This window comes from Triticum urartu, chromosome 4A, assembly GCF_056163025.1.
Source record: "Triticum urartu cultivar PI428250 chromosome 4A, HENAU_Tu73, whole genome shotgun sequence".
NCBI classification, from domain to species: Eukaryota; Viridiplantae; Streptophyta; class Magnoliopsida; order Poales; family Poaceae; genus Triticum; species Triticum urartu.
This window is the reverse complement of record NC_141876.1, coordinates 66,872,592-66,882,975: the sequence shown is the minus strand read 5'-3', so window position 1 is coordinate 66,882,975 and position 10,384 is coordinate 66,872,592.

The window sequence follows — 10,384 nt, the reverse complement described above, 5'->3', positions numbered from 1 at the left end:
ATCCTCAGCATCTTATGCACCTACTCGTCGCCTGCCTTCTACCGAAGAGTTCAACCAAGTCATTGCGCCCACTCCAGCGCGCACTACACCACCCTGCGCGCCCACTCCTATTCGTGTTGTTCCGCCCCTGGCACCCGCTCCGTCCACCCAGCGCAACTCTACTCGTATGGAGCCTATCAGTGAGGAGGAAGTCGAGTCCCCAGCCTCGCTACGCCTCACCCTCGGCAGGGCAAAGGAGGTCGTCAACATCTCCGCCTGAGTACACTTAGCCGCCATGCAATATACCGCTTTGTTTGATATGTTTATATGTACATAGGTTGTGAGAAGTAGCTTGTTTGCGCATCATGTAGGATCTGGAGGAGTGCACTAGCCTAAATAACATGTCAGGATTATGTACGCATATCCTGAGTGATGTATTGTATAATTATTGCTCGCGTGTAAGATATGTAATGAGCAGTCCTTCTCCGTGCGCAAATCGATTTGTTTTTCTTAAGTAAGCTTGGTTATTTAATTTTTATTTACCAACTTTATGCATTTATGGAATATTTTTTGCGACTCTTTTCGCTTTTCTTATGGGTTTTACGAAATATATCCACAGAATGAAAAATGTCTCGTCCTTGGACTCGTTCCATGCCAACTCCACCATAGGAAAATTATGATACACAACCCAGCAGCAAGTTCACACAAGGACAGTCAAGCCAACAGGGCAATGAATCGGCATTTTCACAAATGTGCCGCCTCTATGAGCAGAGTCAGCAACAACATCGGGAAATGATGAACCAAGTCATCAACATGGGAAATCACCATGGACAGTATCAGCAACATTCCAAGTTATCTGAGCTACAGAAGACACGTCCTCAAACATTTTCTCATACTGACAAACCTCTTGAAGCCGAGGATTGGCTTCGACATATGGAGAGAAAATTAATTATTGCAAAATGTTCAGATCTCGAGAAAGTACTATATGCTCCGCACTATCTCACAGGAGCAACTGCATCATGGTGGGAGAATTTTCTGCACATGCACCCCAACGGAAATGATATAACTTGGGATGATTTCAAGGAAGGTTTCCGTGGTGCACACATTCCTAAGAGTATTATGAAAATCAAGAAGAGAGAGTTCGATGACCTCAAACAAAGGAACATGACAGTGTCAGATTACAACGGTCAATTTACTCTATTGTCTCGCTATGCCAATGAAGAACGTATGACTGAAAGTAAGAAGATGGAGAAATTCCTTGATGGTCTGGCGCCCACGCTAAAATGCCAACTGGTCGTGCATACTTTTCCAGATTTTAAAACGCTGGTGGACAAAGCCATTACTCTGGAAAATGAGAGACGCGGCCTGGAAGATATCCGCAAGCGAAAAAGGGACCAGACTAACCATGCTCGCAATCATCGAAGCAGGACAAATTTTCAGAAAGGTGGGACACACAAACCTACGACAAACATCTCACGCCCAATCAAGAATTTCCATGCAAGGGACAAAGAGTTCACATATCGCCCAGGCGTTACTTGCTACGCTTGTGGAGAAGAAGGGCACTACGCCAAACAGTGCCCCAAGCCAAGGAACTCGACCCCGAAGCCAAACAATGGTGGAAATAATTCAGCGCCCAAGCGCAACAATTTCAACCCCAACAACAACCACAGGAAGGGTCATCTAAACCACGTGACCAAAGAAGAAGCACAAAACGCTCCGGATATCGTACTCGGTACGTTTCCTGTCAACACAATACCTGCGACGGTTTTGTTTGATTCTGGAGCTTCTCACTCATTCATTTCGAAAAGTTTTGCTTTGCAAAATAAATTTTCGATGTTTCCCTTGGAAAAATCCATGATCATCAAGTCCCCTGGGATTCAGCAAGTTACTCAGAGTTACTGTCAGAATGTGGTTATTGAGTTCGAAGGATTGAAATTTTACGCCAATCTTATTGTGTTGGAAAATAAAGGACTGGATGTCATCCTAGGGATGGACTGGTTAACCACCAACAAAGGTTTTATTGACTGTTTCAACCGGACCGTAATTCTCACGCACCACCACGGGAAGACAATAAGAGTATCAGCCAAAGAAAGAAAAATACCCCGGCAGCCAAGATTGAATAAGGTGGACGTTTTTGAGTTAAGCAAGGTTCCAGTGGTATGTGAATTTCCAGATGTATTTCCCGAAGAACTACCAGGCATGCCACCAGATCGAGAAATAGAATTCAGCATTGAGCTAGCACCAGGAACCACCCCCATATACAAGAAACCATACAGAATGGCACCATCCGAATTGATTGAGTTGAAGAAACAAATAAAGGAATTACTCGACAAGGGATACATTCGAGCCAGCTCCTCACCTTGGGGGTCACCAATTTTATTTGCCAAAAAGAAGGATGGAACACTAAGATTGTGCATAGACTACCGAGCACTTAACATGGTCACAGTCAAGAACAAATACCCGATGCCACGAATAAATGATTTATTTGATCAGCTTGCTCAGGCCAAGGTATTCTCAAAGATTGACTTAAGGTCAGGATACCATCAATTAAAAGTGCGAACAGAAGATATCCCCAAAACAGCCTTCACCTCCAGATATGGACTATATGAGTTCACAGTTATGCCTTTTGGATTAACAAACGCCCCCGCATATTTTGTTCACCTCATGAACAAAGTATTTATGAAGTTTATGGACAAGTTCGTTGTGGTATTTATCGATGATATTCTGATATACTCCAAAACACCAGAAGAGCACGCAGAACATCTCAGGATTGTGCTAGGAGAACTCAGGAAACATCAATTGTATGCCAAGTTCAGCAAGTGCGAAATTTGGCTAAGACAAGTAGGCTTTTTAGGCCACGTGCTAACCCAAGACAGTATCGCAGTGGACCCGGAGAAAGTTAGGGCCATACTTGACTGGAAGGCACCAGCCAGCGTAACGGACATATGAAGTTTCTTGGGAATGGCAGGATATTACCGCAGATTTATTGAAGGATTCTCCACCCTAGCCAAGCCAATGACACAGTTGCTCAAGAAGGACAAGAAATTTGAATGGACAGAAGCCTGCGAAAAAAGTTTCCAAGAGTTAAAATGGAAATTAACCACAGCACCGGTATTAGTTGTGCCAGACATACACAAAAACTTTGAGGTGTACTGTGACGCATCCCGAAAAGGTCTCGGGTGCGTGTTGATGCAAGAAGGCATGGTTGTCGCATACGCTTCACGACAACTCCACAAGCATGAGGAAAATTATCCCACTCATGACTTAGAAATGGCAGCAGTCATTCATGCACTTAAGGAATGGAGGCATTTCTTACTTGGGAATCGATGTGAAATATACACGGACCATAAAAATCTCAAATATATTTTCACACAGCCAGAACTAAACTTACGGCAACGACGCTGGTTGGAATTGGTAAAGGATTATGATGTTGGTATCCACTATCATTCGGGGAAAGCAAATGTAGTGGCCGATGCTCTTAGTCGGAACCCCAGCTCCAACGAAAATAGTCTGCAAAGCTTGAGACCTGAATTCCAACAAAAATTTGCCAAACTCAACTTGTTAATAATCACGGAAGGCACCATATCAAACTTGGAAATAAAGCCCGACCTTGTGGAGAGAATTAAAGAAGCTCAGCCTGGTCACCCCAGCATTGAAGGAATTAAAAGAAAGGTGAGTATGGGCAAGGCCTCGGAGTTTGTCATAGGGGAAGATGGAATATTACGATACGGGGACAGACTCTGCGTGCCAAACATAGAAGACCTCAAACAGCAAATCCTAGCTGAAGCACACACCACTCCATATTCAATCCACCCTGGAGGAATCAAAATGTATAAGGATATTCAGGAAAGATTTTGGTGGCACGGTATGAAGAGGGACATAGCCACATTCGTTGCGTGTTGCGATTCTTGTCAACGCATAAAAGTTGAGCATCAAAAACCAGCCGGACTACTACAACCAAACAAAATACCGGAGTGGAAATGGGATGAAATAAGGATGGATTTTATTGTCGGACTACCTCGGTCACGACACGGGAATGATGCCATATGGGTCATCACCGATAGATTAACCAAGGTGGCACATTTTATTCCAGTGAAGACAACCTACAACACTCAGAAGCTTGCCAGGATTTATCTCTCCCGTATAGTTTGTCTGCATGGAGTCCCGAAGACTATAATATCCGACAGAGGCACTCAATTTGTCTCGAGATTCTGGGATCATTTACAACAGGCTCTGGGAACTCAATTGGCCTTCAGCACAGCCTACCATCCCCAAACTGATGGACAGACTGAACGCGTAAACCAAATTTTAGAAGACATGCTGAGAGCATGTGTCCTCACATATGGAACCAGTTGGGAAGAAAGTCTGCCATATGCCGAGTTCGCATACAACAACAGCTACCAGGCCAGCCTGCAAATGGCACCTTTTGAAGCCCTATACGGACGGAGGTGTCGTACCCCGCTAAATTGGTCAGAGACCGGAGACAACCGTATCTTCGGCCCAGACATGCTCAAAGAAGCCGAGGAAAAAGTCAAGCTAATCAGGGACCGACTCAAGACCGCTCAAAGCCGACAGAAGAGTTATTACGATCAGAAACATCGTGGGGTCAATTTTGAACCCGGTGAATTTGTGTACCTACGAGTATCACCTATGAGGGGACTGCAACGGTTTAAGATTAAAGGGAAGTTAGCACCAAGATTCATTGGGCCATTCTGCATAGTGGCACGAAGAGGCACTGTAGTATACCAGCTAGACTTAACCGAAGACTTGTCCGACATTCACGACGTGTTCCACGTCTCTCAATTAAGGAAGTGCGTAAGCAAACTAGAGAAGCAAGTATCCCATGAGAACATTGACGTGCAGCCAGACCTCACTTATCGGGAACGCCCCGTAAAAATATTAGAGGAGTCTGAAAGGAGAACCCGACAGAAAACCATCAAATTTTTCAGAGTTCAGTGGAGCAATCACACCGAAAGTGAAGCAACTTGGGAAGGAGAGGATTTTCTTCGGACAGAACATCCATACTTATTTGAGGAACAGCTGAAATCTCGGGGACGAGATTTTTCCTAAGGGGGTAGGTGTTGTGACACTCCAAAAAAAATTTAATTGGTTTTCATCAAAAACTTTGTTGGATTTTTTTAGAGGGCATTTAAAATTTCTTTTCCAGAAATCCTTCCTCTTAAAAACTTCCTTTTCTTTGGCAAGGATTTTATTTTTCTTCAAACTATGGTGTTTGATCTTTTGAAACTTCTTCTCTGTTGGTTCCCTCTCAAATTATTTTTGGAGTTTAATCTTTTTCTTTTAAAAAGAAACTCTATGAAAATTTGAGATTTTCATATCTTGGAAACCACCCATGACTTTGTATTTTGCCCATGTGGTAAAACCCCTCCAAAACCTCCCCTCCTCCTTGTAATCAACCTAAGTTCTCTGTCCCTACTAATCCAAGCAAGTTTTGGATTTTATTCTAATTATTTTTCCCCTCAAATCATTTCTGCAAATTATTTGGAGCCTGAGAGAATTTCAAAGCAAGTACCCTTTTGCATTTGAGTTTTGACCTCAAACCAACTCTCCTGGATAGTCCCTTGTACCCACAACCCAGAACCATCTTGATCCACTCCTCCTCTTTTCAAATTTTTCAAAATTCAGTCTCTGCAAGTTTGGACCAGATTTGCCAAATTTGGTGAAATTCATATCTACACTTCTCCAAAAATTCCACCAAAATTCAGGCAGCCTACTGGAGCAATGAGTAGCCACTCCACCAAAAATCAGCTCAAGGAAAAATCCCCAGATCCCAAATTCATTCTGTCGAACACTTGGCGCGCACTGTTGCTGTTCATATTCAGAAAAATTCAGAGTTCAGTGTCGTTTTCGTTCGTTAGTTTCAATCACGCATAGACAGTGCCCTTGGCACGTTCCTCGCCGCCTCTTTCCCCTGTCTGGAGCACCACACGTGCGCTTGGCGCCTTCCCGGCGTCGGCGGCGCCCTGGCCCGCCTGCGCCGGCGTGTCTTGCGGCGGCCGAACCACCGTAGCGGCCGACAGGGAACAGAACGGCGGCTCAACGCCGTTCGGCGCCGCCCAACGCTCCTCTGCTATCCGCGTGGCTCATACATGCCAGTGCTCGCCCGTGGCACTGTCGTCGTGGCCCGGCAAGCACGGAACGTGCTCCCTGCCGCCGACGGGCCCGCGCCGCCCCGTTCTGTCGAGCTCGCCCTAAGCACCAAATCCAAGCCTGGTTAGCACCTAAATGGAACCGGTGGACCTCCATGATGACGCACAACTCCCAAAACCTCCCCGACCAAGCTCTGCGCCGCCGTAACCTTCACCGGAGATCCCCGTTCACGGCCACTGCCTCGGATCGCCTATAAAAAGGACCCCGAGCTCGCTCACGACCCCCACACCCTCACTGCACCTCTCCAAGACCCTGCCAAGCCACCAGGAGGACCTCGAGGAGGTCTCCTCCCCCGACTCCGGCCGCCCCGATCCGCCTCGGCCACCAGCTCGATTCGCTCCGGTGAGGCCGTCTCCGGCGCCCAAACCCCGTCAGTAGCCCCCTCTAGCACCCAGTAAGCTAACCCCCTCCTCAATTTGGCCTTCGCAGCTCCCTCCGACGAGTCCCACGACCACTCGAGCCGCCGTCCGCCGGAGCGAGGCTCGCCGTCGACGTGGTGCTCGCCGACCGTCACCACCACCACCAACCGACGCGGAAGGGCGCCTTGAACACAGAGGTACCCTCCGATCTCCCTGCCTCGCCGTGGATCACCGCCGGCGACCACCGCGGCTCTCGGGCACCGGCGAACTCTGCCGCCCCATTTGAACATTCAAACCTGATGGGCGGGACCCGCCTGTCAGCCTCTCTATCCTGTCTGAGCGAAGTGTTTTCTGAAAACGTCTTCTGCCTAATGCGCTTTCCCTCTGGGCTGGCGTAGTCGCTACCGAAGCGCTTTCTGTTTTTATAAGCTAGCCCCTGGAAACCTTCTGTTTTATTACAGATGAGTCCCTGGACAAAAACCTTTATAACTTTTAAACATAAAAGTATTTTTGATTGATTCTTTTTCTGTCCTCTTTAAAATTTTGTCTAGTTTTTTATCAGATTTATTTGAAAAATAATTGGAATACTTTTTGTGCACCTCTTGGTATTTACGATAGCGCATATATTTTTCTTTATACCGTAGATACCGAAGGAGGTGACGGAGCCGCGAACTTCACCGAGCTAGGCTCCGACTACTCCGAACCAGGCAAGCATGTTTGAACTTTTGATATGATGTTTGTTTTGGCATGATTGCAATAAGTAGTTTATGGCATGTTGATGAACATACCGACGAATGTCATGTTACCTGCAACGATGAGGCAAGTAAGTTTCGGAAATCCATGAGTGGATGGATGTGAGTATGTATGGTCATGTGTTGGCATGAGGATGGGTAAGATGGCAGTGTTGTAGCATGCCAGGCTTATGCCAGACTACGTGACTTCAATGTCAACTCGTATCATTCCAATTCCTTCCATTCCTCCTTTCCTGTACTACCACATGTTTTCCGCAAGGAATATGGCTTAGTAAGTTGTAAACCGCTTTCCTGGTACACACCAAAAAGGAGAAGCCGTGATGATGGTTCCATGGCCCTGGATTAAAGCCAGTCATCCGGTCAGGGGGCATGGGTGTTTCCGGTTGGGACCGAGAGGGGGGCACCCCTTAGAGCGCGCGTATATAAATTTGATCCCATGCTATTCGAGATTGTGATCTCCCCGTCTCAAAAGTTTTTCTTGGACGATGTCTAGGGTGATTCCTAGCATCGAGAGGTAGGATGGGTGTGTACTGGTTAGCTGTGTTTTCTTCCGAAATACCGTAAACGGAACTAGTCCTTCGTGACTACGGAAATCCGTTGGCTGTGGGAAATTTTTGTACAAACTCTGTAGAGTCATATATTCCTTGAATCATCTATTCCATGTCCAAGTTCAGTATTATCTTATCCTGACAAGTGCCAGTTTGATGACAGAGACTCCGGTGAATCGCATGAGTGCTAAGTCCAGTTAAATGATTATTCCTGTGGATGGACTAACCCGTTTATTTTCATGAATTGAATATTTATTATGAGCATTACTTCCTTGTGAATAAAAGCCCTTTATGTGGTGTCGCTAAGACGCCCGACTGTGGCATTTCTTTTAAAGCCCTTTCTGTGATGTCGCCCCGACGTCCGACTATGGCATTTCTTTTAAAGCCCTTTATGTGGTGTCGCTAAGACGCCCGACTGTGGCATTTCTTTTAAAGCCCTTTATGTGGTGTCGCTAAGACACCCGACTGTGGCATTTCTTTTAAATCCCTTTCTGTGATGTCGCCCCGACGTCCGACTGTGGCATTTCTTTTAAAGCCCTTTATGTGGTGTCGCTAAGATGCCCGATGTGGCATTTCTTTTAAAGCCCTTTCTGTGATGTCGCCCCGACATCCGACTGTGGCATTTCTTCTAAAGCCCTTTATGTGGTGTCGTCTTCACCTTTCGAGGCGTCGCTTCAGACACCCGATCGGTTTTCATTTATGTTTTGTTGGGATTTCAGGCGGACTACCGCCGTTTCCCTTTTACTTACTTCGTTATGCTAATTGTTGAATGTACATTGGTGAATTAATCATGACGCATTCATGCATGCATTTGTTATATCTTACGTCCGAACTGTCTTGCGAGTACTTTCAAAGTACTCACTGGCTTGTTGATTTGGCCAGATGCTGACGAAGGCGATCTCATGGATGAAGAATTTGATAGCGAGTCCGACGCCTAGAGGAGTCCCAGTCAGTCTCGTGCGACCCTGGATTTGGTCACTGTATTATATCCGCTTCCGCTACCAAATAAATTCATCGAGCCTCACCTCGACGCTCGATGAGATGCCAGTTTTAGAGTCATGTATCTCACTCCCCGCTGTGTTTTTCCACCACCACCCTATCCTTGAGTCAGTAGTATGCCTCCACACCACTGTGTCATGTCCGCCATTATGTATAATTATTGGCGTGCTTGTAATAATTTGGTTGAGCAACCGTAGCTCAACCCTGTAATATATTTTATGCTACTGGCTTATTGTATCAAGAATTTGTCTACCGGTATGGAGAATTTTTTTCCCATACTGGACTCAAAAGATTGGTTTCTCAATAAATATTTTTATTGGAAAACCGGTCATGACAGTGTCGAACCCAAAAAGGAGCAGAAGGAAATGATAAGCGGTTTTCAGCAAGGTATTCTCTGCAAGTACTGAAACAAGTGGTAACATATAGTTTTGTGATAAGATAATTTGTAACGAGCAACAAGTAACAAAAGTAAATAAAGTGCAGCAAGGTGGCCCAATCCTTTTTTGTAGCAAAGGACAAGCCTGGACAAACTCTTATATAAGGAAAAGCGCTCTCGAGGACACATGGGAATATCGTCAAGCTAGTTTTCATCACGTTCATATGATTCGCGTTCGGTACTTTGATAATTTGACATGTGGGTGGACCGGTGCTTGGGTGATGTTCTTACTTGAACAAGCATCCCACTTATGATTAACCTCTATTTCAAGCATCCGGAACTACAACAAAAGTATTAAGGTAAACCTAACCATAGCATGAAACATATGCATGGATCCAAATCAGCCCCTTACGAAGCAAGGCATAAACTAGGGTTTAAGCTTCTGTCACTCTAGCAACCCATCATCTACTTATTACTTCCCAATGCCTTCCTCTAGGCCCAAATAATGGTGAAGTGTTATGTAGTCGACGTTCACATAACACAACTAGAGGCTAGACAACATACATCTTATCAAAATATCAAACGAATACCAAATTCACATGAGTACTAATTACAAGACTTCTCCCTTGTCCTCGGGAACAAACGTAACTACTCACAAAGCATATTCATGTTCATAATCAGAGGGGTAATAATATGCATAAAGGATCTGAACATATGATCTTCCACCAATTAAACCAACTAGCATCAACTACAAGGAGTAATTAACACTACTAGCAACCTACTAGCACCAATCCCGGACTTGGAGACAAGAATTGGGTACAAGAGATGAACTAGGGTTTTGAGATGACATGGTGCTGATGAAGATGTTGATGGAGATTGCCCTCTCCCGATGAGAGGAGCGTTGGTGATGACGATGGCGATGATTTCCCCCTCCGGGAGGGAAGTTTCCCCGGCAGAACAGCTCTGCCGGAGCTCTAGATTGGATCCGCCAAGGTTCCGCCTCGTGGCGGCGGAGTTTCGTCCCAAAAGGTTGCTTCTTTTTTTTTCTCGATGAAATACTTCATATAGGAGAAGATGGTCATCGGAGAGCCACCAGGGGGCCCACGAGGTTCACCATCATAGAAGGTGGAGGTGTTGTTGATGATGCGGGCTTGTCATCCATCTTCCAAGGCATAGGTTCACCATCATAGAAGGATGATC